This window comes from Cavia porcellus, unplaced genomic scaffold (assembly GCF_034190915.1).
Source record: "Cavia porcellus strain 051 isolate PalLab524CR breed Dunkin Hartley unplaced genomic scaffold, mCavPor4.1 scaffold_12, whole genome shotgun sequence".
NCBI lineage: Eukaryota > Metazoa > Chordata > Mammalia > Rodentia > Caviidae > Cavia > Cavia porcellus.
The window spans coordinates 66,604,065-66,631,813 of record NW_026947495.1 but is presented as its reverse complement, the minus strand read 5'-3'; the positions used below and the strand labels follow the sequence as shown (position 1 = coordinate 66,631,813).

The 27,749-nt window shown below is 37.0% G+C and overlaps 1 protein-coding gene across 5 annotated transcripts in view; it reads left to right on the top strand.

Annotated features, from left to right (window-relative positions):
- Nucleotides 1-27,749, top strand: part of Znf385b (zinc finger protein 385B) — a 284,441-nt gene that overhangs the window by 36,966 nt on the left and 219,726 nt on the right. The gene's annotated exons all lie outside the window — the stretch shown is intronic.

The window sequence follows — 27,749 nt, the reverse complement described above, 5'->3', positions numbered from 1 at the left end:
ATTTCTTCCTTTACCTGAGGTGGTATTTCTGTTCTAATTTCTTTTATAGCCTCATGAGGTTCTTTACCTCAGTTGCCATCACTTCAGAAACCTCAGATGTGTGACTCTCAATCTCTTCCATGTTTACATCTCCTCCTGTCAATAAGCTAGTGTTCTCTTGGGCCTCATTTGCTATTATGTTCAGATGCTCTGAGGAAAAGGCCATGCAAAGCGTCACCTCAAAATATACGTAGCATGTCTGACTAATGAAACAGAAGGGGAGAAAAGGTTACATCTTTCATCTTGATGCAGTGGGAACTGGAAAAGAAAAACCAAGTTCAAGGAATACGAGGTTCATGAATATTATAGTTCTTCTTTCTCCATTGTGACTGACTCATGGAATGGGAGACATAGCTAAGTAAATCAGTGGGAGAGGGGGTATGGCTTGTGGGTGGGTGGAAGAACGGGACTCTGCTAGATTAAATTGTCCTTTGGCAACCTGTAGCAGCTCAGGAAAGTGGAAATGGTGGCATAGTTTAGCAGGGATTCCTGACAGCTTATGACAAACTAGTTAATAAAGAAGATTCCTGAGGAAGATGAGATCGACTATAAAATTTAAAAAGAAAATTTTATAAATATATGTGTAAATATATATGTGTGTGTATATATATACATACACATTGAGTTGCAAAGTGTGAGCAAATCTGTAATCTCTTCCCATCATCTTTCAATTCTGTTATTGTCTGATTCCATGAGCAATTAATTTTCAAATGGAAATGGTAATTTGTAAAGAAACACTATGTACAGAAACAGTCATTTAAAAGCCAGGCATTCATAATCTTCAGTGTTTACTTTGATGATTTAGTGTGTAATGAAATGTAAAAATGGTACATTTATGTACAGCTCAAAGTAGCAGATATGAGAATTGTCTTATAATTGAAGAAATATATATTTATCTTTGATCATAAAGTGAAGAAAACACTTTTAAGACCCGCTATATTCCAAACAAGTAATGATAAAACTCTCATTGCTTTTGTGTTAACATGCTCGGAGATGAATAAAATCTTGGGTAAATCCTTTCTACATCAACTAACCATACCTTTTTCTTAATAAAGATCGTTTTTTAGAAATACTTATACTTAATATCACACTATATTTAAAATATTAGTAGAATAATGAAATCATATTAATTCAGGCTTTACTAACTGAGATATGATGAATATCCCTGGCTCAGCATAGCCTGCACATTAAACCTCTTTGCCAGGTGGTTTAGTAATAAAAGTAAGTCTTCATATGAAAGCATTAATCCCTGTTAGGAAAAATTGCTTTCAAAGGCTTTGATATGCTGATATGAATAATAACAACCAATGGCAAATTGGGCATTTAAAAAAGAAAACCAAACCTCCACTAGAAAACAAATAGTAACTGGGGAGTCTAAGTATTTATGAAAGTTAAGTTTATATTTAATATAATCAAAGATTTAGTTGTACTGGTTTGTTGGTACATCCCCTTAATCTGAGTTAGTCTTAACTATGGTTTTGCACTAAAAACCTTGGGAAATTTTGAACATTTTGTGATTTTTTTCATTAACATTAAATGACTAAAATCTCATAATTGACTATTTTCTGTTTGATATATGAATCATTCTGAAAATAAATGGAAAATGGAAGTGAAGTAAATTGGTAAATGAACTTCCATGAAAACACTTGATCATGTAAAGGACTAATGTAACCAACTGACTCTGACTTACCACCTCTTGCTGCATCAAGTTGATAACCAGATGGGCCATGCTCAGAGCAGTTAAACCATAGCTATGAAGCACCCCTGTGATTAGGCATGGAGCTAGGCCCCAGGACTACAGAGATGGGAATAGCAATCCTGAGGCACACACGGGTGAGTTTGAGTCCAGCCTGAGCAGCTTGATGACTTAGGGAAGCCCTGTCTCAAAAAAAGGCTGGTGATGTAACTCAGTGTAAACACCCTTGTTCAATCCTCAGTCAAAAACAAAGCAAAACAAACAAAAACAAAAACAAAAAACCCAAAGAAATGAAGTTAAGCCAGAAGTGGAGGACAAGAGACAGATGTATAAATAGTCTCAACCTAGTGGTGGAATGCTAGAGAATAGTCTGCCTAAGTCCTTAAACCCACAGATAAAAAGCTACGTACATCCAATACAAAAGTTAAATTGTAAAGATTTTCTTAGTTAATTTTTCTTGAACATTTTTTAAGACAGAAACAAATAACTAATACCTACAATTTCACAGAAAAGTATACCTATTTAAGATTGAGTGTTGCCCCAGAGTAAAATTCTGCATACTGGTTTTTCCTGTATGGTTTAGTATAAAGCTTTGGGTTACATAAATAGTCTTTGCTTTTTCTAATTACAAAATGAGCATGTGCTCAGGCTTGAAAAACAAAATAGTTCCACTACTCAGATATAGCTACAGTCAACATTTTAATGCATAAAATGGCTCTTTTCTGGGCCTAGGGATTTAGCTCAGCGGCATAAGCACCTGCCTTGCAAGCAGGCAATCGTGAGTTCGATCCTTGGTACCGATTTAAAAAAAAAAATTGGCTCTTTTCTAATACTGGGGAAGAAAATTACATCCATCTATAATTAGTGCTATTAACAGTCTTGCTTTTTACTCTTTATTGGTTTTCAACAGCTCTTAATACCTTTATTTTCTCATTAATAGTAAAAATAATAATTTCCAACTTGTCATTTGTGTTTAATTTCATATTGTCTTTTACAGTTTTGTTGTAAACTTGTATTTTGACATTTTTAATTTCATGTAAGATCTAAGTTTTTTTCATTTATGGAATTCTATCTTTGTGCCATATTTAACCACTTTATGATCACTGAAATATCTACCTATATTTTTCTGCTATTATTTGTATATTTAAAATTTAAATCACATCGAATTTAACTTTGAGTATAATTTGGTTTATCTTTTATCCCTCACTTAACGAGTAACTTGGGCACTATTCAAGTAATCTTTGATCTTCTCATTGGTCTTAAACGACACTTTTACAATATCATGTTAAAATATTGATCTTTTTTGAAATTTTCTGATTATTTTTCTTTACTCTTTTGTGTGATACTACTATCACTTATTTTAAAATTATATTTAATATCACTTTTTAAAATACATAATATGCAGCTATTTAAAAATACATCAGAGTTAACAAGGTTTACCTCAAATTTATCAGACTTATTTTAGCATAAATTATCCTAGTTTTTGTCTTATATAAAACTTACCAGTTTAGCACAATTATGTGTGTGCATTTGTGTTTATGTGTATAACTTTTCTTCTCTGTGCATGATATTCTCATGTTAGTTGTACTGCTTTATGTCCATGGGCAGTCAACTAAGAATATTTTGCATCAGTTGCCCTATCTGTATAATGGAAATAACAGTAGTTCTTACATTATTATCATGGAGTTGGTATGTTACTGAAATCTCACACAGTGACACACGTGTTCAATATTTATTAATTTGGCAGTTGTTATTATCATGTATATTGTAAGTTCCTAGCACCTCTCTTTTCTCCTCAACCCCATTCTACTCACCTTTGTTTGTCTTAGACTTTTAAAATTTAATCCTTCACAGATTGTCATGGCTGAGCCTGGCTCTTGGCAAGGCAGAGTAAACAGACATGGATTTTTGCTTAACTTCCAACTTTCCTTTGTTTATTACTTTATTATGTTTAACTTCCTTCTTGTGTGACAAATCTATCAAGGAATATCATTTTATGATATCGATTGTCGAGGCCAGATTGAAGAAAAGATAACAGTGTGTCCTGGCCTCACCTAGAGCATGTCATGGAACTACAATGACAAAATTTAAAGAAGTTCTTATACCATGAATGGTCCAGAGTAAAGGTTTATAAACCATCAAGAAAACACATGGCTCATGTGTTTTAGGCAACCCTTAGGAATCTTTTCGTCCAGCCCCTCCCACTAGAGTCATCCCTTTTTAAACATTCATTTACACCACTCTTCTCTAATATTTGTTGAGAACCTTTTCCATACTAAGCCCTGTATTAGGCATTGGAGATATAGTAACTAAAGCAGATATGGACATTGCCCTTGTGGAGCTTACAGCAAAATAAGTAAGACCAATACTAACTGAATAACCATGTAATGAGTACCCCGAAGGTAACACCTATGGAAAAATGACCCTAATGCCATGGAAAATGGTTCTTTAAGGACAGAGAGGTAACAGTTGTGGTAGTTAAAGAGTAGTTAGCTTAGATTGAAGATTAAGTAGCACTTAACTGGTTGAAGAAACTCATTGAGCTCATACGCTCATTCTAGGTAGAAGGAGAAAGCGTTAAGATGCATTCAAAGAACCAAACCACTGTGGCTGGGGCTGAGAGAGAGACACGGGCAAGAAGTAATGTCAGAGAGGTACACATGGCTAACAAACTAATTTCATTTCCTTCAATCCATTTATTCTGTTTTTCTTTCTTGAAAAAAATAATGCATTAGAAAAAGGGCAAGTCGAGTTTGCATGAGAGCATTAAGACAGAAATGTTCTTCAAATTTTAATATTCATACGAATCTCCTACAGGGCTTTATTAAAGTAGACATTCTGGTTAAGCGCACCAGGAGCTGGGCCTGAGAATCCTCCCACCGGCTCCCAAGTGGTGATTCTTGTCCAGAATCTCACTCAGTACAGTGGGAGCTTAGATGAAACTATAGTCATGGTGGTGGAAATAGAGAGAATGCGACAACATTCAAAACAGATTAAAGGAGCAAAACCCAAGGAAACAGTGAAGAATTAAGTAAAAATCATGATGAAGGGAGGGATTCAAGGGGTGGCCTCGACACTGACAGCTGGTGTGAGTGGCTCTGAGCGTTGCTTCCCACGTGGAAAGAGTACCCAAGTGAGGGAAGATCCTGGATTCAGTTTTGGCATTTTGAAGTGGAAACACTTTTGAAATATCTGAGTGAAGTCATTAGCTTTTGGATATACAGATCTAGTGCTCACAGAAGACACCAGGATTATATTTATTTATATAAATATAAAGTCATTGCCACATAGATCAGAAACTAAACCCAGGTGAGTATTTCCTGGAGTGAGCATGTAGGAAGAAAAGTAGGATTGAAGAAATGAACATTCACTAACTGAAATACGTACATTGAGCCAAGCACAGTGGTGCCCAGCTGTAATCCCAGCACTGGGAAAGCTGAGGCAAGAGGATTGTTCTGAGTTAGAGGCCAGCCTGGGCTACATAGTGAATTCAAGGCCCTGTTTCAGAATAAAATACAATGAAATAAGCTAGACAAATAAAAATGTCTAGCACACATACAGCATATTTGTGTAAAACATTTAAATATGTTCAAGATAAGAGGTTAATATAAAAACTTCCTGTGTACCACCACACAGCTTTGTCAGATCTTTGTAGATAAGAGGGAAAATGTTCAGAAAGTTGACTTTAGATACATTCTCTTTTATCTATAAAGTAAGATAAAAGTTAGTGTTCTGGGAATAAGAGGCCAGTTGCAGGGTAAAATTCTTCAGAAAAGTGGAAATTGCTGTGTTGCTAGTAGAAATAGGAGAGAGAGAACTGATTAAGAAAATGTAAAAAGTTTACTATGAAATTTTGAAAGGTGGGGAATGAACACTAGAAACTATAACACTACCAGTAGAAGAAAAAATAATTTTCTCCAACAGCATTTAGCAACCCAGTTTATTTAATATAAGATTTGCGCTTTCCAGCAAAAAAGTGTATCAGTGGAGTTGTCAACAATGATGAGAGAATGGAGGACTTAGGAACTGAAAGAAGGATCGAAGACCAGTCAAGACCAGTCAGTTCCTGAGTTGGCATCACAATCCCTGAGTTGAAATTATACTACAAAGCTACAGCAATAAAATCAGCATGGTACTGACAAAAAAAAAAAAAAAAAAAAACAAAAACAAACAAACAAAAAAAACAGACCTGAGGATCAGTGGAACAAATTAGAAGATGCAGACACACCTACAAAGACACATAGCCACCTTATCTTTGTCAAGCCTATTTAATAAATGGTGCTGGAAAAATTGGCTCTCCACATGCCAAAGACTGAAACTAGACCCATGTTTATCAGCATGCAATAAACTAAAGTCAAAATAGGTCAAGATCTAAATATTAAAACAGAAACAATCAATCTACTGGAAGACAAGGGAGGTAAAAATCTTGACAACATAGGAATAGGCAAAGAATTCATGAACAAAATACAAACTGTACAGGAAGTACTTCCCAGAATGAACAACTGGGATCTCTTCTTATTAAAAAGTTTTGTGATTCAAAAGAAATCACCAACAAAGTGAAAAGAAAACCCACAGAAAGGGAAAGAATTTTAGCTAGCTTTCTCTCAGACAAAGGACTTATATCTAGAACATATAAAATACTGAAGAACATCAGGCCCCCAGATTCAAAGATCCAATCCAAAAATGAGCATCTGAAATGAGCATGCACTTCTCAGGCGAAGAAATACAAATGGCAAATAAATGCATGAAGACATGTTCAACATCACTGGTCATGCAAGAAATGCAAATTAAAACTGCGCCGAGATTGCATCTCACTCCAGAAAGAATGCCTGCCATCGAGAAATCAACCAATACCAAATGTTGGCGAGGCTGTGGGGGAAAAAATACTTCTCCACTGCCGGTGGGAGAGTAGAGTGGTGCAGCCACTGTGGAAATCAGTGTGGAGATGCCTCAAAAAACTAGGACTGGAAGTCACACTTAATCCAGCTATTCCCCTTCTGGGCATTTTCCCCAAAAATCAAAAATGTAATGCCACAGTGACATATATGCACCCATGTTTACAGCAGTACAATTTGTAACAGCTAAAACTTGGAAATAACCAAAACACCCATCAACTGCAGAAGGGATAAAAAAGATGTGGTATTTTTACACAATGGAATATTAGTTATAAAAAAGATAATCTTGGGGCCTTTGTAGGTAAATGGAGGCAATTTGAGACCATACACATAAGTGAAATAAATCAGACTCACATTTATAAACATCATATCACTAGTATGAAAGAATAAAAATAAAAATCTGAAAAAAATAATAAGATCCAAAATAGACAATAGATATTGTAATAATGAAAAGGAAAGAAAGTCCCCAAAGTCCCCAAAAGGACAGAACTACTGGGACGGGGAAAGGAAAAAAGGAAGAAAGGAAAAGGTCACATGGATGTTGGTGAACAGATATAAATTATGCATGTGGGTGTACGCTATGCAGTAAACTATACGACTAATCCCTCTTAGTTCATCAAAAGAACAGTTCGTGCTGTCATTGTTTGATCTCTTTTATGTCTAGATTTTGTAACCTGAACAACTAGTTCTGAGATAACAACATGCAATATATTAACTAGTGTTAATTCCCTGCTTTTTTTTTGTGAAATTCTGTATCATTTCTATCCTTTTTTTCTGTTTTGCTTTTTAAAATAAAAAAAAAACTGGAAAAAAAAAAGACCAGTTGAAGACTAGGAAGAAAAAAGATAAAGAAAGATCCGTTTTAGGGATCAGTGACTTCTGTACAGCCTATGGGCCAAATCCAAGTCTTTGCCTATTTATGTACATAAAATTTAATTGGAGCATAAATTCCCATTCATTTAAGATTTGTTTCTGTGACAGTTGCCAAGTTGCATAATTGCAAAAATAGATTTGCAAATCTTAGTTAATAATTAACCCTTTATAGGCAAAGTTTACTAACTATTCTACTCCTTCATTCCTCTGAAGAACAGCATAGCAGCAGAAAAGAAAGCATAAAACAATGAGATAAAGAGGAAAAAGTGACACAGTTTCCCAGGGCTATGAAGAGCCAGGTGAGGTTGGGAGTAGATAGGTTAGGTGAAGTTGGATCTCTAAATTCTTCTGTTTTCTATAGTAAAGGACTTCCAAGTATTTTGTGGGTGTCCACATAGGTGTTGAAATCATAAAAATTGCTCTTGGGTTTGGCAGTGGTGAGATATGGTGAACCTTGCACCAAAGTCTTGAAAATAAATAAGCAAAGAGATGCAGGGTTCATTTGGGGACAAGACCTAGAGGAAGCCTTTAGGTTCCACCCCTATTGAGAAAGCAGTGCTTTGTTTTGCTTTGCTTTGTTCCTGACACAATGAGAGTTCTTGAATAAAAACCAGAAAGATATAAGAATGAAGTAAATTTGTTGCATCTAGGCCAGAGAAGAAAGGGGACTGAGCAGTATGGAAATGAGATACAGGAAAGAAGAGATGTCAGGAGGTGCTGAAAATGACCAAAGATTATGTAAGTGCAGAGGCTGTCTGATGGAAAGAGGAATGGGATGCTTTCCTGAGAATATTGTCTTCCATGAGAGGCGGACCGTGCCTTGTTGAAATTTCAGCCAGCTGAGTCGGCAGAACATGATATTAATTGAAGCCTAGGATTCTAACTAGGTGCTCAAATTGACCACAGATCCTGATGGATTAGAATCTTCTGGCTCTTTGGATAGATGCCTTGGGGCCGTGGCATCTACTTAGTAGTCAGCAACTCTGCCAGTCACCTGTACCTGCATCTGCACTTCCTGTGATTGCTTCTTCACATGCCTCCAGGGTTTACAACCAGCGTCCCTGACCAGGGCCCTCTTCTCCAGTCCCATCCCTGAGCGTGGTTTTCTTTTCATACCCATACTCTCTCTCTGTGTGTAATTAATTCAGGCAACACAGACCACATAATGAACACAGTCTCTCAAATCCTACAATGTAGAATTTACTAACACCACCACCATTTTTTTTTCTGTCTTTATAGACCTGGTGCAGAGATAATGTTTTTGTTCATTTAGTAAAACCACATTGTATGCACACTCTTAAAATTTGTTATTTTCTAACTGTGTATTGTGGAACTATTACTTACCTACCTCGTTTTAATGCAGACCTAAGTATTCTGCTGTGTGGATTTGTCATGATTTATTATCTAATTCCATTGCATTGGATATGGTTTGTATTTGCGTGCTACAGTATAGAACATTATAGAGAACATCCTTATAGGAATAGCTTTCATAAAGCAAAAGTCTGCTTGTGTTCTAACTTCTTGCTTGAAATTCATCAATGGCTCTGGGATTAAATCCATCACCTTGAATGACAGGAGAGGTCATCTGTCATCCAGCTTTGGCCTGCTTCCTAGCAGCCTGACTTCTCGCTATGGCTTTGTCTCTGCTGCTCTGGTCAGAAGCCCCGCCGGGTACCCTCCATCTCTACATTGCTAGTGTGTGTTTGTGTATCTTTCCAGCTGGACTGTCAACTTCCTGAGGGGCATATGCTTCATCTCCTGGGAAAAGTTGCTTGTGGCACTCAATACTTGTTTGTCTGCAAGAAAAACACTGGATGCGTGCATACATGTTTTATTTCCTTCTTTATTTCTCATTGATCTCCAACTAGAAGTATTTTAGTGGGCACCTCATAGATTATGGCTTCGTATAATCTTGAATTTCTTCATGCACAGGTTCATTCCAAGGAGCAAAAGCTGACTAAGCCGAGTCTATGCCTGTGTTTTGATATTGCAAAGCAAAAAACAAAGCCTCCTAGACCTGCACTCTAATTAAAGGACAGATCATAAATAAAGTACTTAAGTGAGATTCATGCAATGTTAAAGACTGATAAAGTGGGGAAGAAGCCTTTGAAGGGTGTGTGTGTTGCCGAAGGAATTGCTGATTTGGGTAGAGTGGTAGGCAGAGCCTGTCTCCCTGAGTCGGGCAGTTTCTGGGGAAAGAGCATTCCAGGCTGAGAACTACACAAGTGCAAAGGCCCTGAGACAGGCCAGGTAAATTTGAGGAGGCCTGAGGAGACCAGTGCTCCTGCTCCAAGGGGAATTAGAAGGAGAGAATTCTGCATCTGCATATGTCACAGTAGGCAAAACACGCAGAATGGCTGCAGGATTGTCAGGGCTTTGTTTTTGCCTTGACTGGAAAGAGAAGCCATTGTTCAACAGAGTCTTTCCGGATACTGTATTGGGAAGACATGGAAGCTGACTAGTCAGGCAGCTGCAACTGTACTTCAGATAAGAAAACACTGGTTTAGACCAGGATGGCAGCAGTGAGGCTGGCAGTAAGTGACTGAACTGTAGATATTTGTTTGTAGTCCAGATATGGAGTGTGAGAAAAATAGCAAATTATATATAACCCAGACGTTCTCTATCCATCAATACAAAAAAAAAGCTGCTGCATTCAACCAGAAATCAGTGTTTTTTCCCCTCCTTGGCCCAATTTCAAACTCGCAGCTCATCCTAATCATACTTCATTGTAGCTGTCTCAGGAAAAATTCTCTGCATTTTTGCTTTTGTCTGTGTGGGGTCCCCATAAGTTAAAGAAGCTGACTTACGTGTGTGTGTCTTACAGCAGTCGGTCTCTTAACAGCATTGCACATACGATACCCAACTCCAGTGTCTGTCTTAAATGTCTTGGACCATGCTGCTGTATAATAATAATTCAGATTCCTTGAGTTAGTCAACTGTATTTGTTTCGTACCTGAGCCCCTTTCAGTACGTGGGTCTGGGTGAGTTTAAATGAATAGAGGAAGCAAGCCACCTTTCCTTACAAAATTTTCAGTGATGTATTAACAGCCATAAATGGGAATGAAGCACTGCATTTGCCAAAAAAGTGGTTTTCTATTTTATTAAATTATTTGAAAGCAAAACATAGAATTTCCGATCTTAAAATATGGGATAGTAATAATAGGTATATTCAAGTATGTATTTTTTAAGAAATTGGGATATTATTTTTTAGAAATATAATGGTATAGTTCATCTAATAAAAAGTATCATTTAAACAAAAATGAAAATGTAAAGTTTCATTACGGCAAACTTGGCTTATTTGGACACTATTGAACACAAGCATTATTTGCTGATTTTCACTACCATTTATGAGTTGAGGGTTTATCACTGTGCGGCTGATAATGAAAGAAATCACTTGGGGTAATTCCTGTTCCTTTCCAAGAAATTCCTTTGTATGCAGAAAAGCAAGAGAGACATCCATTGTCCAGGGACAACAGAATGCCTACCTTCTGGTTTTAGAAAGACTCACCAAGTTTGGCTTTAAACTCTGAGAAACCATTTAAGCAGGATTGTGATCACCAACTGAACAAGTTAAATGACCTTTTCACAAGAATCAGCAGTAAATTGCTTGTAAAATATGTGTAAAATGTTGTTGAGATACTAGTAATTGAGTTAAAATGTCCAAGGTGCAAGCAAAATGTAGTCTCCTCATGAAGCAGCAGTCTCAGGCATGTCTAATGGTATGTACTGCCTCTTCCCTCTTCAAAATCATTTTAAAAGTGAGTGAAACTGGAAAATAGAACCAATTAACAGGAGGAAAATAATGTTGACGTTTAAAACTGATGACTAAGTATGTGACTAAACATCTCTAATGACCTTGGATAACATCTGGGTGACCTTGTTAGTATCACTTTCACTTTCTTTACATTGTGTATTAAGTGGTAGTGATAATCTTACTTCATTACTGTGAGAATAAAGTGAGCTGTTTAATGCAAAACTCATAGGACAGTTCCTAGTACATTGTAAAGTGTCAATAATGATCATTAGCGGTTATTATCATAAATGTAATGGAACTCTTGAGTGAACATGTAAATTGCATATTACAAAGAGATTGCATTAAAGTGAAGGAAGAAAATATTTCCAAGGGAATGCTTAGCCTGGCTAATTGTAGCATATTGTTTTTATTTTTATCAATGGATGCAATCTAAACTGCATGTGAGTTTTTCCAGTGTGTATGAGTTACAAAACTTATACCAATGGTACTAACATATTTAAAAAATTAATAAGGTATCTGGTATTGCAGTCATTTTTAGTTTGTTCTGAAAAATGAGGTAAATATGATGCAGTGCCAGAGGGTGCCAAAGAGCTTTCCTGTTAAAATGGCCTTCATGGTCACCATGAAAACTGCGCCTCATCCTGTCTGCTTCCCTGCTCCCTCCCCACTTCAGGCTGCATTTGTTCTTTCAGGATCTCACAAAGACAGATCGTGTCTTGTGTCTTCTGTTGCTGTAATGCTGCACTCTCTGCTGGGGGGTCTCTGGGTTTTGTGGGCACAGATACAATCTGAAAATTAAAAGATGGCCTTGAGGAAAAACAGAATTGGCTCAAGGCCAGGGAGAACGTGGCTCATGGTAGTTCGGATCTGAGAGTAGGAAGGGATGTGTTAGTGTACGTGCACGGGGTACACTCGGGCATCTGAAGATTTTCGTGAAAAGGTGTCCACAGCATGCCCACAGTGGCGTGTGAATTGAGTGGAACAAAGGTGGCCCGTGAGCATGCCTCAACAAATATTTGCTCATAGTACAAAATTGCATTTTGCAAGTTTTTCTCCATTAATATTTACAAACAATTCTTTCTTCCTTGTTTATTTTAGAGTTATTTTTACGGCTAACTATTAAATTTTCATAATTCATATGCCATTTTATGTATTCATTTGTTAAGAAATATATGCCACCCCCTTGCTGACAGAGAACATATGATATAAAACAGTAGATGAAATGTTGCATAGGTGTAATCATCTTAGGGGAAATTTCATAAAAACTTCTGCGTTCATGTAGATCACGGTTGTCATATGGATAAACCAAATGGCAATACCCTATTTCATATCCACATTCCTGTTATATATTATGAATCTTCTGTTGAAAGAATTTATTCAATCATAAGAGAAATCATTATTATTTAATGGCATATTTACTGACTGTGAAAAATAATTGGATAGCTAAAACCCCAAATATACAACTGCTCTGTGACATCATCAGACATGCTTGAAATGCCACGTGTCACCAACACCAGCAGTGTCAACTCAGATGGCCATGTCCAACCTCTGCTTTTGAAATAGAAATAATAGAGCCCTTTCATTGAGAATTTATGGTTGAATATAATTCCAATGTATTAATGCATGTTTTCGAAAAATACATTTTCTCCTCTAAGGAGGGAGAGCAATGGAAAGTTGTTGTTCAGTGAATAGTTTCAGTTTGGGGAGAGGAAGACATTCTGGAGATAGGTACTGGTGATGGTTGTGCTACAGTGTAGATTACTGAATGCCACTGCACTGTGTGCGAGAAAACGGTTTAAATGGTAGATTTACAGTCTATATATATTTAGGGGCTGGGGATTTAGCTCAGTGGCATAAGTGCCTGCCTGGCAAGTGTGAGGTCATGAGGTCAATCCCTGGTACCACCAAAAAAAAAAAAAAAGAGCATCTACATTCTATATATATTTGCAACTATATAATTTTGAAAATGTTATCTCCTCCAAACCTATAGGACTTTCCAGCATATTGATAACAGTATCTGATAATATTTTACCTAAAATAACCTCAAATCCAACATGAATATACAAATAAAACTTTAACCCAGCAAAAATACGTAAACCAGCATGGGAATTGAGAAGGGAAGCACTAAAGTATTGGCTAGCGGGATCGGAAAGATGCACTCTTGATTTTCTTCTTGTCTTGATGACCTTATATAGGGTAATGGCTTCTAGCTGACTGAAAAGTTTAGAAATGACTTTTTATTGACTTTAGTCAAAGAAGGAGAAAATTATTCAATAAAGACCATAAACATTAAACTTCTGTTATTTGGAAGTAGTATTAGATTGAATTTCAGGTATTATGTGCAGAATAAAGTGCTTTTATTATGATCACTCCTCTTTTCAACTCTATATATTTCCAGTTTAATGGCTTAATAATAGTATGACTGGGATTTACCAGCCAGAGTTATAAATATGTAACATTTATTTCTAGGTAATATATTACCCAGTTCTCTTATGAAGAAGTAGTTGCCCTTGATGTAAAAATGGATATTTGATTTGAATAAATGATTCTGGAATTTATGATACTCTAAGTTATCCTGTCCTCTCAGACACAGAAATGCTTTTGTGAGATGTCGGAGTTGGATAAATAATAATTTGCCTTTAAGAATATTGAGTATATATGATGGCTATTTTAAAACCCAATTTAAAGCCTTTATGACAGAAATACTTTAGTTTTTACCATACCTATTGCCTTAACCATGTTTTGTTGAAGAATAGCTTATATCCTAGTAACAAATTTCATTTCTTTTTTGGAAGATCCATTGAAAACTATCTTCACATACATAAATGGTTATCTGATGACCACATTTCTTTATGATTCCATTTCTTACAGAATTCAGCAGTTAGATTCACACATGAACAAATGTTGTTTCAATTTACTGAAAAGGAAAGGGACACATAAATTCTCGTGATTAGAATCATCTTAAAGCCATGGCACAAGTGGAGAACTCCCCTCCCCATCTCTGGTTGGATTGCTGAGGCCCAAAGGCTTGGCATCCAGCCATAGTTGGGAATGGGGGAAGTGAAGTGGGTGTAGTTTTTTATTCCACAGTCAGTTACACAAAAAATGTTTGCATAAAGAAAATCAAATCTCGCTCCAAGAATGAGGAATTTAATCTCACCTCATTGGACGCCTCTCCTAACCCCAAGGGTAAGTTTTTTAAAGTATCACATTTGCTTTTCTCTGGTGCTTGCTCTGATACTTCTGTCTGTGGCTAGGCCACACTTGGGCATGGTTGTTTGCCCATCTTTCCTTTTTTTTCACAGCTGTATTAATTGCCTTATAGAGTCTTAGAATGAGAATATTAGAATTCAAAATGAGAGTTTAATTAACTACTCAAATGCTAGAATACAATGTTGAGTCCCATCAGATTTCGGGTAGGCCAGGTGGCCCTCTCTACCCACAAGTTCCACATCTGTGGATTCGACCAACTGTGGGTGGAAAGTGTCTGGGGGGGGGAAAGGATGCATGTCGTGAACATAGACCGACCTTTATCTTCTCATTATGAATTAGTTATATAGTACAACACTATTTATGTAGCATTTACCCTGTATTAGGGATCACAAGTAATTTACAAGTAATCACCCTTTTGAAAGGGTGTGAGTTTAAGTACAGACTTTCTCACCAATCCTCAGTCTTTCTCCAGAAGAGTAGTTGGTGAGATGCTTGAGTGAGATTAAAGGTGAGTCACAGGGCATTGATGTTTGACCAGGGTAGTTTTAGTTGGACCAATCGAATCAGTATAATTTTTAAAAACTGATTTAGTGAGATATAATTTAAGATTCATACGATTCACTGGTTTTTCAGCATATCCACAAATACATGCAAGTGTCATCTCAGTCAATTTTATTATATTTTTATAGCTTCAAAAAGAAACCTTTTTCTTTTAGCAATCAGCTTCCTTTTCACTGTCCATCCCTCCAGCCCACTAATTCTCTTTGTCTCTACCGACTTACTCATTTTAAACTTTCTTATAAGTAAAACAAACGTGATCTTTGATGACTGACTTTTTTATTTAGTCTGGTATTTTCAAGGTTCATCCCTATTGGAGTATATGATGGTAATCCACCATATTTTGTTTATTCATTCATCCTCTGACTGCCTGTTGTGATGTTTCTACCTTTTGACTATTATGAATGATGCTACTATAAATATTTGCATTTCCCTTGGGCATACAATGAATTTAGGTGTGGGATTGCTGAGTCGTATGGTAAAGCAGAGGTTAATTGTTGGAGGAATCTGGCAGAATGTTTCACAAAGTGGTTGAACCATTTCACCTTTGAACCAGTGTATGAGAGCTGATTCTCCGTGCTGTGTCAACACTGTTAGCTGATACACTGATTCTCACCATCACTAATGAATATATAGTGGTAACTTACTGAGATTTTGTTTGTATTTCCCCCACATCAGGCACTTTTTTCAGATATTTATTAGGGTTTTTTTAATATATCTTCCATGGAGAAATGTCTATTCAAAGACTTTTTGTTTCTTTTACCACTCAGTTATAATAAATATGTAGTGATGTCTATAATTTCTTAATACAACTTCCTTATTAGATATCCAATTTGAAAATATTTTCTCCCACTCTATTGGTTGTCTTTAGTTTCTTGATAGTGTTCTTTTATTTATTTATTTTTTGGCCTTTTTCCTTTTTTTTTTTTTATCGGTACCGGGGATCGAACTCACGACTGCCTGCTTGCAAGGCAGGCGCTTATGCCGCTGAGCTAAATCTCCAGCCCTTGATAGTGTTCTTTAAAGCACAAAATTTTTAAAATTTTGATAAGCTCCAAGTTATTTTTTCTTTCACTGCTCTTGCATTTGGTGTCATATCTAAGTACTCTTTACCGAATACAAAATTATACAAATTTATTCCTTTGTTTTCTTATAATAGTTTTATAGTTTTAGCTCTTATATTTAGGTTTTTGATTTATTTTTAGCTACTTTTAAAAGTGGACTAAATATAGGACTTCCTTTCACTTTCAGAAATATCACTAGTTGGGTGATAAATTATTGGATCCTCTTACGTGGAGATGCTGTCATTGGAACTGAGTGAAACTCCCTGAATGTGAGAGCACCTTGGCTAGTTGTGATCTTAAGAGCTTTGTGTACTAGTAATCTGATCCAAGTTAGCCACATATAAAAGCAAGATAGCACTAAAAAATTGCAGAACAAAATACACATTTTTAAAAAGGTGAATCAAAATGTAAGAAAATAAAGCTGCAGATACGTTCTTTCAGAGTCTCAAAATCCAAGCTCTGCATTCCCAGAATATTTTATTCAGCTCCTGCTGTTGAAAAAGTGTAGCTGTGTGCCAGCATGCTCACTAGGGTGTCTATTAGCTTTAAATAAACAAATGGCCCATTCATAGGCAGTCTTGTGTTTTTTCTTAAATAAACTAAATATATATTTTACAAGTGAATTGTATAACATGCTGGAATTATGCACATGAGCTGTGACTAGGGTAAATAGCTTCTTCAATAATGTAAATTCACAGTAACATAGACAAATGAAAGGGATAATGTGGGTAAGCTGAGAGCTATTGCAAGTGCTGTACAGTCTACCTATAAACTTTACTAGTGGTAAGGATATCAGTTGAGTTGCCTTGTCTTTGTAACTGTTTTGAATAAAAACAGTAACAAACTTTGGGACTGATTTTTTTTTTTTTTAAAAACATCTACCTGGCTATGAGCTTAGTTGTGATGCGGGTAAAAGCCTGTATAAAATTAATAATGATAACTTTGAATCTCCAAAAAGTGTTTGCCCATTTATCTCTCCTAATAATTAGCTATTTCTTTGAATTTTCTTCCTTAAATGTACTACTAAAGTAGGCAAATCTCTTTATTTGAAAGTAAGTGGACTGTTTATTATATTTATGTTTAGGTTTCATATATAACTGAGTTATTAATATTTTTGATAACCTTGTATTTACTATAAGAAAAGAAGATAATGTCTTTTTACTTAGCAGATTTGTGTTATTTAAGGATTTAGAGTGGAGCACAATTCCTTTTCCATCTTTTTCATTTTTTATTTAATTTTTTTCATCTTTTGTCTTGTTATTCAACGATTAATATTATGATCGGACAAAACTGGGGTTCCTTCATGTTTCTTTGGCTTTGTTCATTGGGAATAAAGGAATTTTAGGAACCAAATGTCTGTTTATAAAGATGGACAGTTATTGCCTTCTTGGTTCTGTCCATCTTTTTGTACCTGTGATTATTTTTATAAAAAAGTATTTTCGTAATGTTACACATTTATCAGCTCTCAGAACAACTCTGTGCAGTAGAACACAAATATAAAAAATGGCCAGTGCAACTCTGGACTGTTTTTATTATAAAGCTTTGAGAACTTTGAAATTCTAAAGTGTTTTTTAAATTATTCATTAAGCATCTCTGTATCAGAAAGAATTGATTATTCTCTCCATTGTCAAAATGAATTCATTTATTTGGTCGTATCAGAGAGGCAGAAAGGGAAGTAAGATCATAGCTTATTTACTTAGGGAACTCTGTATCATATTATATGTTGGCTATGTTTCTGGCCCTCCTTCACTGAGGTCATTCAGCATCTAGATTGAGACTAAGAGGGGCTTGCAAAAGGAGCATTGTATAGTGGGTGGAAGGAGAATGGTGGACTCCAGTCCATCTCTTTTCTTTAAAAGACTGCATATCCTGCTGGCATACTTTGGTATAAGTAAGTTTAGGAGTTATTGCTGTTAAGATATTCTAATAAAATATGGATCAAATTATAGGCTTCCAATACCCTGGGGGAAAATACGGAAAAATTGTGTTCACGTGTTGTGAACTAGTGCTTCTCAAACTTGGGAAAGGGAGGTTCTGACTCAGTAGCTCTCAGTGGACTCTAAGAATGTGTTATATAACAACCTTGGGGCAAATGGAGGCTGACAGTGCAGGGGCCACAGTGATGACCCACAACCTATGGACCCAGATCTGCAATGGGCCCGTCTAGGTGGACACCGCAGCGGGAGGATGAGAGAACAGGGCCTGTCTTGGCAGAAGGCAAGTAGTTATTCTTGAGAAAGGGGCAGAGGGGAAGATCCAGCAAGCACAGAGAGTGAGGCACTAACTACAGGAGATTTCTCAAGTCAAGAATTGTCTGGAAAATCTTCACAGATGGGAGCAGGCTTGTCTGAGAGTTGTTCTAGTTCTATTAGTAGGCTAAGAATGCTTGGAGAGTTAAGTGAGAAACATTATTAATACCATGAAGGACCACCATAGCAACTAGTAAGGGAGAAATTAATACATCTAACAAATGCAGTAATATATGTGAAAGCACATTGTGAAATGTGATGTGCTACTCAGATGTGAGACATTTAACATGATCTAAAGTCCATGAGCAACTCAGGCAATATGGGTTGGGGGATTAGATCTATATTATCACCAACGAATACTGAGAGAAGATGCGGGAGCAGTAACAGCCACGCAGGGGAAAGAGGAGAAGGAAAGGATGCCTGTAATGACAAGATCTCTTGCTCATGGAAAAACAGGAATTAGGGAGCTGGAAGAGGCCACCTTCATTTAGCAAACTGAGATCCAGAAAAGCTAAATTCTGTGCATAAAGTCACTCAGAGAATGGGCAGCAGCATATATTCTTTAGCACTGATGGATATAGCAAATGAGAAGCAAGGTGCACAGTTAAATTTGAATTTCAGATAAACAACATAACTTTCAGTACAAATATGTGCAACAAACAGTGTATGTGATACACTTATACAAAAATTTTCTTGATCTGAAATTCACATTTAAATTGAACATCCTATATTTTATCTGTCAACACCTGACTTGTTTGAAAATAGTGCTTTTAAACAAGTGTAGATGTAGGAAAAATAAAGAAATTACATTGCTGAGCTCCCCTTAACCTCATATTTACAGTGTGAGCTGCATCAAACATGAACTTTTGTATGTTTTGTTTCTCCAGAATCTGAATCAGTGCATGGCTCCCAATAAATATTTATTGAATGAGTGAATAAAGGTGTGGTAGTGTTATAAACATTGTGACAACAATGCTTAACACACTAAAGACCAAAACTGACACTGGATATTTATTTGTTCACATTTTCTATGGCTGATTTTTTCAGCATAGCAGATCTTAAATAACTTCTCAAGAATGTTCAGTATGGCAAAAATGGTACAAAAGTTTGATAAGATTTTGAAAAATGAATTTTTTTGTGTCATGTTAAGGTTTGCAAATTCTGTATCACTTGTTTATTATAATTTTTATAACTTGAAGCTTTAAAGTATTGCAGATAGCACAAATGAATGTGATTTGGAATGTATTTCTGAAAGAAAAAGAAACTTCAGAGCTCATTTTCTCCCAAAGACAAATATGACAGCAGTGCTAATTGCTGGGGCCCTACTACAGCTTCCCTGGCAGTGAGGTGGTGCAGGTGGAGGCGATCAGAGTAATCTTCATCTTCTGCTAGACCCAAATCAGTGCTGAGGAGACTGATTGTGCTCACCCAGGTTTAAGAGCCTTGGATAAAACCAAAGTCGTTAGAATTCTTAAACTGAAACTTGTGGCAGGAAAGGATTTGATGAAGTAGGAGAATAAATACAGTGCCAATTGTTAGGAATTTACTGTGAGCAAGCGTGTGTCTGCCAGAATTCCATTTCAATCATTTAAGAACCCCGTGACAAGGATATTGTGGTCCCTGTTTTTCAGAAAGGAATCAGAAAGGAAAAGTGAGAAATAGAAAATGGAAGTGACTTGACTTAGTAAGTGATGACAATGGGATTGGACCTAACTCCAATCATACCAAGTCATTTTTAGAGTCTTACATATCAAGTCATTTTTAGAGTAACAGACTCTTGCAAAATACCATGCTGCCTCATTTTGCAAAAATCATTGAAAAAACTTGTAGAGAGATCATGTTACCATGAATCTAACTTGGAGTTTGCTTGAATGGTAGTAAATATGCTTTAATCCAAGGTGATTAATCCAGCATATACCTTATTTCTCAATTTTTTTTCTCCTTTGCCTTCAGGAAATCGAAACATTGCCTCTGCATTTTTCTCATCCTGTTGGTGTCGCCTTATATGGGCCCCTCCATTGGTGTCTAGGCACATAGCAGATGACAAATTTAAGTTAAATACATGAAGAGAATTTAGTGAAGGGAATATTTTCATAAGTATGGATGGGGTTATGAGGGCCAGTGGGAGAGTGAGGAGGGCAGGGACCAGCAACAGCTAACATTAATTATTGCCCTTAGACCCTGAAGGGGCAAAAGAAGAGTGTTTACTAGGAAAGAAAGACTGCTGGAGCCCAAGAGAAACACAACCAACAGGTAAGAAGCCACCGACTTTTAGGAAGAATAAGACCAATATGCTGTGGCCTTGCAAGAAACAAAACCAAAACCAAGTCTGGGTTAAAAACAAAGGAACAAACACACACCTACCCTCGAGCTTCCTTGCATCCATTCTTTCACTGGTGACCAGCATTAACTAAGCTCAGCCAGAAGCCAGAGCTCCCTGGAGCCACAGATCTGCTCCATAAAGGTCAGTCTTCTGGGCACAGCTCAGGGTGGCAAATGGGAAATACTGGCTTTGGAAAAGCAAAATAAATTGTCCATCTCACCAGTGTCTGATGTGGTGATTTGACCACCACTCTGACACTCCCTTCTTCTGCAAGCCCCCCTCCCATTCTGTCCAGGACTCTGCTCCCAGTGAGGTCCACTCAAGGCCCTGCTCTGTGCTGGGAATGTTGGGCCTCCTTTCTTCCCCTAAGGGATATTACCCCAGGGCTGGGTGGAGTATCTGCCGGCTCCTGCTGCTCATCACCTCCGTTTCTGGTTCCTCAGAGGGCTGAATTCTCTGGGGCAGACAGGTATCTGTAAGGCTCCCTGGTCACCTGTTCTTGATTCCCAGATTTTACCTAGAAGCATTTTATCTTTGTCATACCATTGGCAGCTTATCTGCCTCAAGGTGCTTTGGAGCTAAAGGGACTACCCTCAGGTGATCAGCCTGGACCCTAGCAATGCTGATCTTTTCATTATTAACTATATTTGTATTATTATGCCTTGAAGTATAGTTGTACAGCAATCTCAAAATAGCAGGATCTCACTGAAGCTGGGGGCAATGTCATATTAGTCTTATCACCCAAAAGCCTAGGAAGAGTTTACTTCATACACAGTCGACACTTAGTGTCCACCAAGGAGTGACCCCCAGGACCACCCTGCAGATATCAAAACCCACAACTGCTCAAATTCTCGAGCATAGGATTTGCATATAACCTTTGCACATCCTCCTGTATCCTTTACATCATCTCTAGATTACTTACAACCAACACCACACAAATACTATGTAAACAGTTGTAATCTGAATTTTGGGGGGAAGAATGACAAGGCAGAATTCTGCACATGTTCAGTACAGGGGCAGCGGGATAGGCCTGGTGTCACGATGCACAAACAAGAGTCCAAAATGCCGCTCACTGAGTGATGCAGGCAGTGTAGACGGAGGCTGGGCTCCGCTTGCGCAAACACTTGGTGTGCAGGAAACTCAAATTTTACTTTTGGAAACTTTCTTTTCTTAGATTTTTAAAAATATTTTTGACTTGTGGTGAGTTTTATCCATGGATGTAAAATCCATGGATATGGAGAGCAAACTTTAGTAGTGTTCAACTTATCTCTATAGATTTTTAGGGCAAAAAAAAAAATCCAAGAATTTGGAAATACAAAATATTTTTAGATCTTTTAAAAAATTGATGAAAATGTGTATTTATTATGATTATCAGAGCTTTGGACAGTTGATGATAATCCCCTGGTGTCCAGGAATGCCAGTGGAACTTCTTATGTAACAACTAACAAAAGCCCACAGATGAACTGTGCTATGGGTTTTGGTTAATTTTTAAACATGTATGTTCCTAAATGATATTTTAGTTTTTTTCTACATGAAAGTCATTCAGTTTGTAGCACACTAAGATAATTTTCAGTGTTAAAATATGTGTACTTTATATTTTGGGTGATTTGTAACAAGATTCAACAGTGTTGGGATTCGCTTTGTTTTTCTAGATTTTAGAGGAGGCCAAGTTGAGGGAACCCTGGTTTTGAGGTCACGGATGGCTGTTGTAAATCAAATGTGCAACACTGTCCTATCACAGCTATTGATTCACACTGATTACTGTCCGTCTCCACACATCCTGACTACAGATGAAGAAGGTGAGATTCCGGAATGCTCTGGTAAAATCAGGTCCACTTGAGCCTTCCTTTCCCCAAGCTCACTATTCATGTAAATCCTTCCCTTTCTGGGGATCTAGGGATCAGGGAAGGAGGGTGGGGAGAGGAAAGGGAAATAAAAAGGATCATACATAGCAAGGTGCATATGTACGAGTTCTCCATAATAGATGCATTTATTATCTATCATAAACATACACCAATTTTTAAAAATGAAAAATAAGTCCACCCCTTTTCAGGCTATCATTTTTCTTCACTGTTCCATTTACTGAACTGATCATTTACTGAATGATCAAGGCACTGTGCCATGTCCTAATGGTGCTTCAGACTTCCTCGGTCACTCTGGAGGCCTGTGGAGTCAGAGTATATGCAAGGCAGGCAGGGAGGAGTTGTGTCTCAGGTGCAAAGGGGACCCCAGCATGAACAGAACCTATGGTAGCCTAATGAGATTAGTGCTCAGATTGAGGGAGATAAACGTGTTTGTGTAACTGAATCTGTGTACTCGGCCAGCTTTTTTTGCCCTTGATTCAAGTGAACAAAGTGGAAATGTGCATCTGGAAGGAATACTCGTATGAAAAGAGAGAGAAGAGGGATGTGAAGAAAAGGTGGCCTGTGGCCCCTTTTTAACAGAGAGGACAGAGAGCCAGGAGTCTCCCATATCATATTTACACTGCATCTTGGTGACTCTGACGCCGGCTACCATAGGATATGTATGTGATGGTTTGTGGGGCCCATCCTGGTTATCAACATTTTTTTTTAAATCTACCAAGTCTATATTTTGCTCTTTATGGTTTGTTCTTCAAAAATATGTAACGTATAACATCAGGAGGTGGATGAAGGTGTAGCCATATAGGCTAAGCCTGGCAAGGGAGAAAGGAGACCAGGCATTTCGGGAGCATCTCCTATGGGTTCAGCACTGTACTGCCCACTTTAAATGTATTCGTTTATATGTTGTAAAAAAGGTGCTCGCCATACAGTGGGGATGCTTACAGTTACTATACTCAGTGTATAATCCGTGAATGGATATTGACTTCCATTTCTCCTTTGCAAGATAACTATTGCACTTCTAATTAGGAGAGCTATGATGCTGATACCAAGAAATTCAGTGCAATGAACTTTTTATTATTAGAGATAAAAATTAATCCTCACTTCCTGTGCCCTTTTAATTGTTAACTGTGGAATCAGCCAAATGTAGAGGCTGAAGAAGTATCAAGGGATAATGTAATTGCAACTCTTGAAACAATTGTATCTGTCTGGAGAATGAAGATTGATGATCTGGAAAATAGATCTCATTGTTTCAGTAGTAGAATTATGGGCTTTGCCAGTGGCTATTAAGAGAGCTTCTCTAAGAAACTTTTTACCAAAAGAAAAAAAAGTGATACTTGTTAGATGAAGAAAATTTAATTCAGCCACTTTTCATTAAGGAAGGCCAGAAACTCTTAATTCCCAAGTTCATATTTGATGGAAGGCCCCAGAGCAGTAATTATCCATTTTTCAAGTTTCTTGATAGAAAGCTCTTCAATTAGATATAGACAAGGGAGAAATTATGGTAAAAGGAAGGATATTTTGTCCTTTTTAAAGAGCACCAGGAAAATAGAGACTATATAACAATGTTAAGAGATAATTATATTAAATGAGTTAAGTACTTGGATTATCTTAAAAGATGTTAAACTACTTGCAGTATTGCTATTTTTCTTAAAGAGCTTAACATTTTTAATTCAGAAAATAGGCTTGCATTTAGTACTCCTTTCCGAAAGTCTCTGAGAGGATGGGTTGTCATGGCACCCTTGGACATCCCTGTGGAAATGGGTTACTCTGTGGGTAAAGAGGTGGTGTTTTTGTTCAGTGTCGATTAATGAATGTTAGCATTGTGATTTGTTGTGTCATGCTGTTAGGATTGATTACTTTTCCAACTGTTGGTTCTAATGATATTTGACAAGCATTGCACATTTCCTACCTTCCTCATTCACATGTGAAGTAGATGTGAGTGTAAATGATTAATTTTGTATGAAGCGATGGGCAACCATGGATCAATAGAAGAGAAAATGTCCTTCTTTTTGTTCAACCACGTAATAGTAACACATGAATATTTTATTTTACTTTTTAAAAATGGAACAAGCTTAGCAGGTGAACTTAAAGTAAACTAAGGCTTTCTTTTTTTTGTTTGTAATATGCTATTTCTCATTATCTACTGCTAAAAACTGTGAGGATATAAGTGTTTATCACAATACTTAAAAATGATGGCAACTCTACAAATATGGCCCACCAATGGACTGATCCATCCCATGTATATGAATTATTTCTAATGTGCACATAAAGGTGATTCAGAATATAACAATTTAAATGGTTAGAAATAATCACAGCCATTTTGCATGATTTTCATCTACAGTGGTGGCTCTTCCTAGCAGATTGTGAATGTGAATAGGAAATTTTGAAAAGTGGTCTTGAAAACCAGATTGCATGTGCTCATTATTACTATTATTACATAGTCATAAGGTTCATATTCTAAAGAAATGAACAACTTTTCTTCCACAAGCCTATAACAGTTCTTATTTTAAAGCTAAAAATCGGGGAACACCAAGTGAGCAAGGTACTAAAAAATAATGAAATCGATGAATCAGGATTGAAAACAGAACAAAACAAATATAGGCCCCTTACAAGGTTCACTCAGGATGTTAAAGATAAAGGAACCAATGTTCTGACTGGAAATAGTAACAAATTTAGTGGGAAAAGTAATACATGTGCATTATTTTTGTGTGTAAGTATTTCCAAAATATAAACTGAAAAGTGAAATCAAGCCCCAGTGTATTCCCCCACTACCTCTTCCACCACTTGGAGATAAACACTGTTAGTTCTTGGGCTGTCCTGCTTTAATTCTAGTGTGGCTTTGGGAGATGCTTGAGTTACTTTCTCATCGCTGGGAGAAATACCCAACACTGACACTTGCAAGTTAAAGGATGGGAGGATTATTCTGGTTCACACTTTATAGAGGTTTCAGTCCACAGATGGCCGGCTCCAAGCCAGCACAGCATGGCAAAGGGGCGTGGCCACGGCAGGAAGTAGAGGGCAGTCAAGGAGGGAGAGACAGATCCTTCCTGCCACATCCACAGTGACCCACCTCTTCTGACCAGCAGTAGTCTAATCCACTGGTGAGTATCTTTTTGTGATCAGTCACTTCACAGAAGTCCTACTTTTGAGTGCATGAGGCTTTGGGGAGACCATCTAAGCATGATCTGTCATGGGGTTTTTTAAGATTAAAAAAATGAAACAGGGATATACCTCATTTGATAGGTACTTAATATCCCATGTAATTAGTTGTCATGTCTATAAATCATCGAAAGACTTTCAGAAAGAGAGACTGGGAGGAAAACAAGCTGGGATTCTGCATATCTAGTTGCTTCTCTACAGCTGCCTGCTCCCTGTGCCCTAGGAGTGACTGTTTTCCTGATCAGGAACTCTAGGCCTGAAATATGTGACCTCTAAACTCAGGCTAGCTTCAGAGATGCAGAGTATTGATTCAACCTCATAGAGCGGCACAGTTAAAAATAAAAACCTACTAGGCTGGGGGAGAGGAGAGAGGATACATTTTCCTCTCAGGTTCAGGAGAAATAGAAACTCGGGGAAATGAGTTTCACAAACTCAAGAACTAACAAGAAGATATTATAGGCCTGTGCCATAATCAGTCTAAGTTCTAGCCTGTAAGTTGTTCAGAAATGGAGTTAAATCACAGGCAAACAGCTTTAGAATGTGGAGAGTGCACAAAGAAACTATTGCTAGGATTTGGAGATCAGAACAGAAGGATCAAAGAAATCTGTTACTCAGAAAACTGCTATTTGCTTTATAGTTAGGACAAGAATAATCAAACATGGGAAGGAGCCAGGAGACAGGCACAGCCAATCATGTTAACTCTTACCCTGGAAATAAGAGGAAATTCTACTGAATAAAAAAGCAGTAGAAATTCAAAAATTGCATCCTGGACCTGCTTAAAGGGGTGCAAATATCCAAGGGAGTGGAGTGGAGAAGGAAAGACATGCCCTACTGACATAGGAGAGAGGTGTCAGCAAGTAGAGCTTCTGCTGTTCCATATTGATGACAGAAGACTGGCACACGTACCCCCTTGCTCGTCCCTGTCACACATGCTGTATGACCTTTAATAACACCACAGATAGAAAATGACTGGGGGAAGACAGGACTTGAATATTACTGGTTCGCCTGGCCAAATTCTATCCATAGCAATTCCTGACTAATGATGTTATTTTTAATGCTAAAATAACATTAAAATAATGTTAAGTGTTAAGCTAAAAAGTGCACAGCTTTATGAATGTACAGTGGTTAGCTTAATTCATTTTTATTATTTAACATTTGTGCTACCCTGTTTTATACTATTATAAGTTATGCTCTAAATGCTTTCATAGATAATCTTGTGAAGCTGTAGATATACCATTCCATGTTTCCTTTGAATAATCCCTATAAATTGAGTCACAGAGCCTTAGGAAATGCCCATTTTAGACTGCTGACACCTTTTATCAAACTTTATTCTGTAAAATTTGTGCTCATGCACCTTGTCGTCACCAGTGGGGTAGTGACCATTTTCCGTGTGCAAGGATGAGACTCGGAACACGTTATCGATGCTCTAAAACTTTGAATTACCTTTTTCTAATACTGTAGATGATACCAGTGAAGTCATATGAACCTTTTCTGTGGAACTCATTGTGATCAAATATATGCAATTTTTAAAAATCTGGTGGAAGTCAGAGTTATATTCTATAGTGATCAAAGAGTATTTAAACTATTCAGAATGATCATAGTCATCAAATTATTTTATACCAAAGTATTCTAGCCTAGTTTCCTAACCACAGTCTAAATATATCTTGTCCTTTATTCTTACTGTATGGCCATTAGAAAGGAAGCTAGCAAGTCTTCCTTTCCCTCAGAGGAGAAAGATCAATGACAGCTTCAGAACATAAGGTCCCTGAACAGTTCAGTTATGATACAGTGTTTTAGTTTTAAGAGCATTCAAACCAAAACCCTATGCACCTTTTTTTAAAACTTGGAGACCATATTTAAGAAGACATGCAACATTGTTTATACATATTATTTGATGTGAAAAAAATAAAAATAAATGGAAAATGTCATCCTTCAGTTACTGACCTCAGTAAGGTTTTTAAAAACCAAGAACAGTAATTTAGAAGAAAATAGTAATGTCCATTTTGAAGATTCGTAGTGAATTTAGTCAGAATCACATTTAAAAGCCAGTTATTTGAATATTAG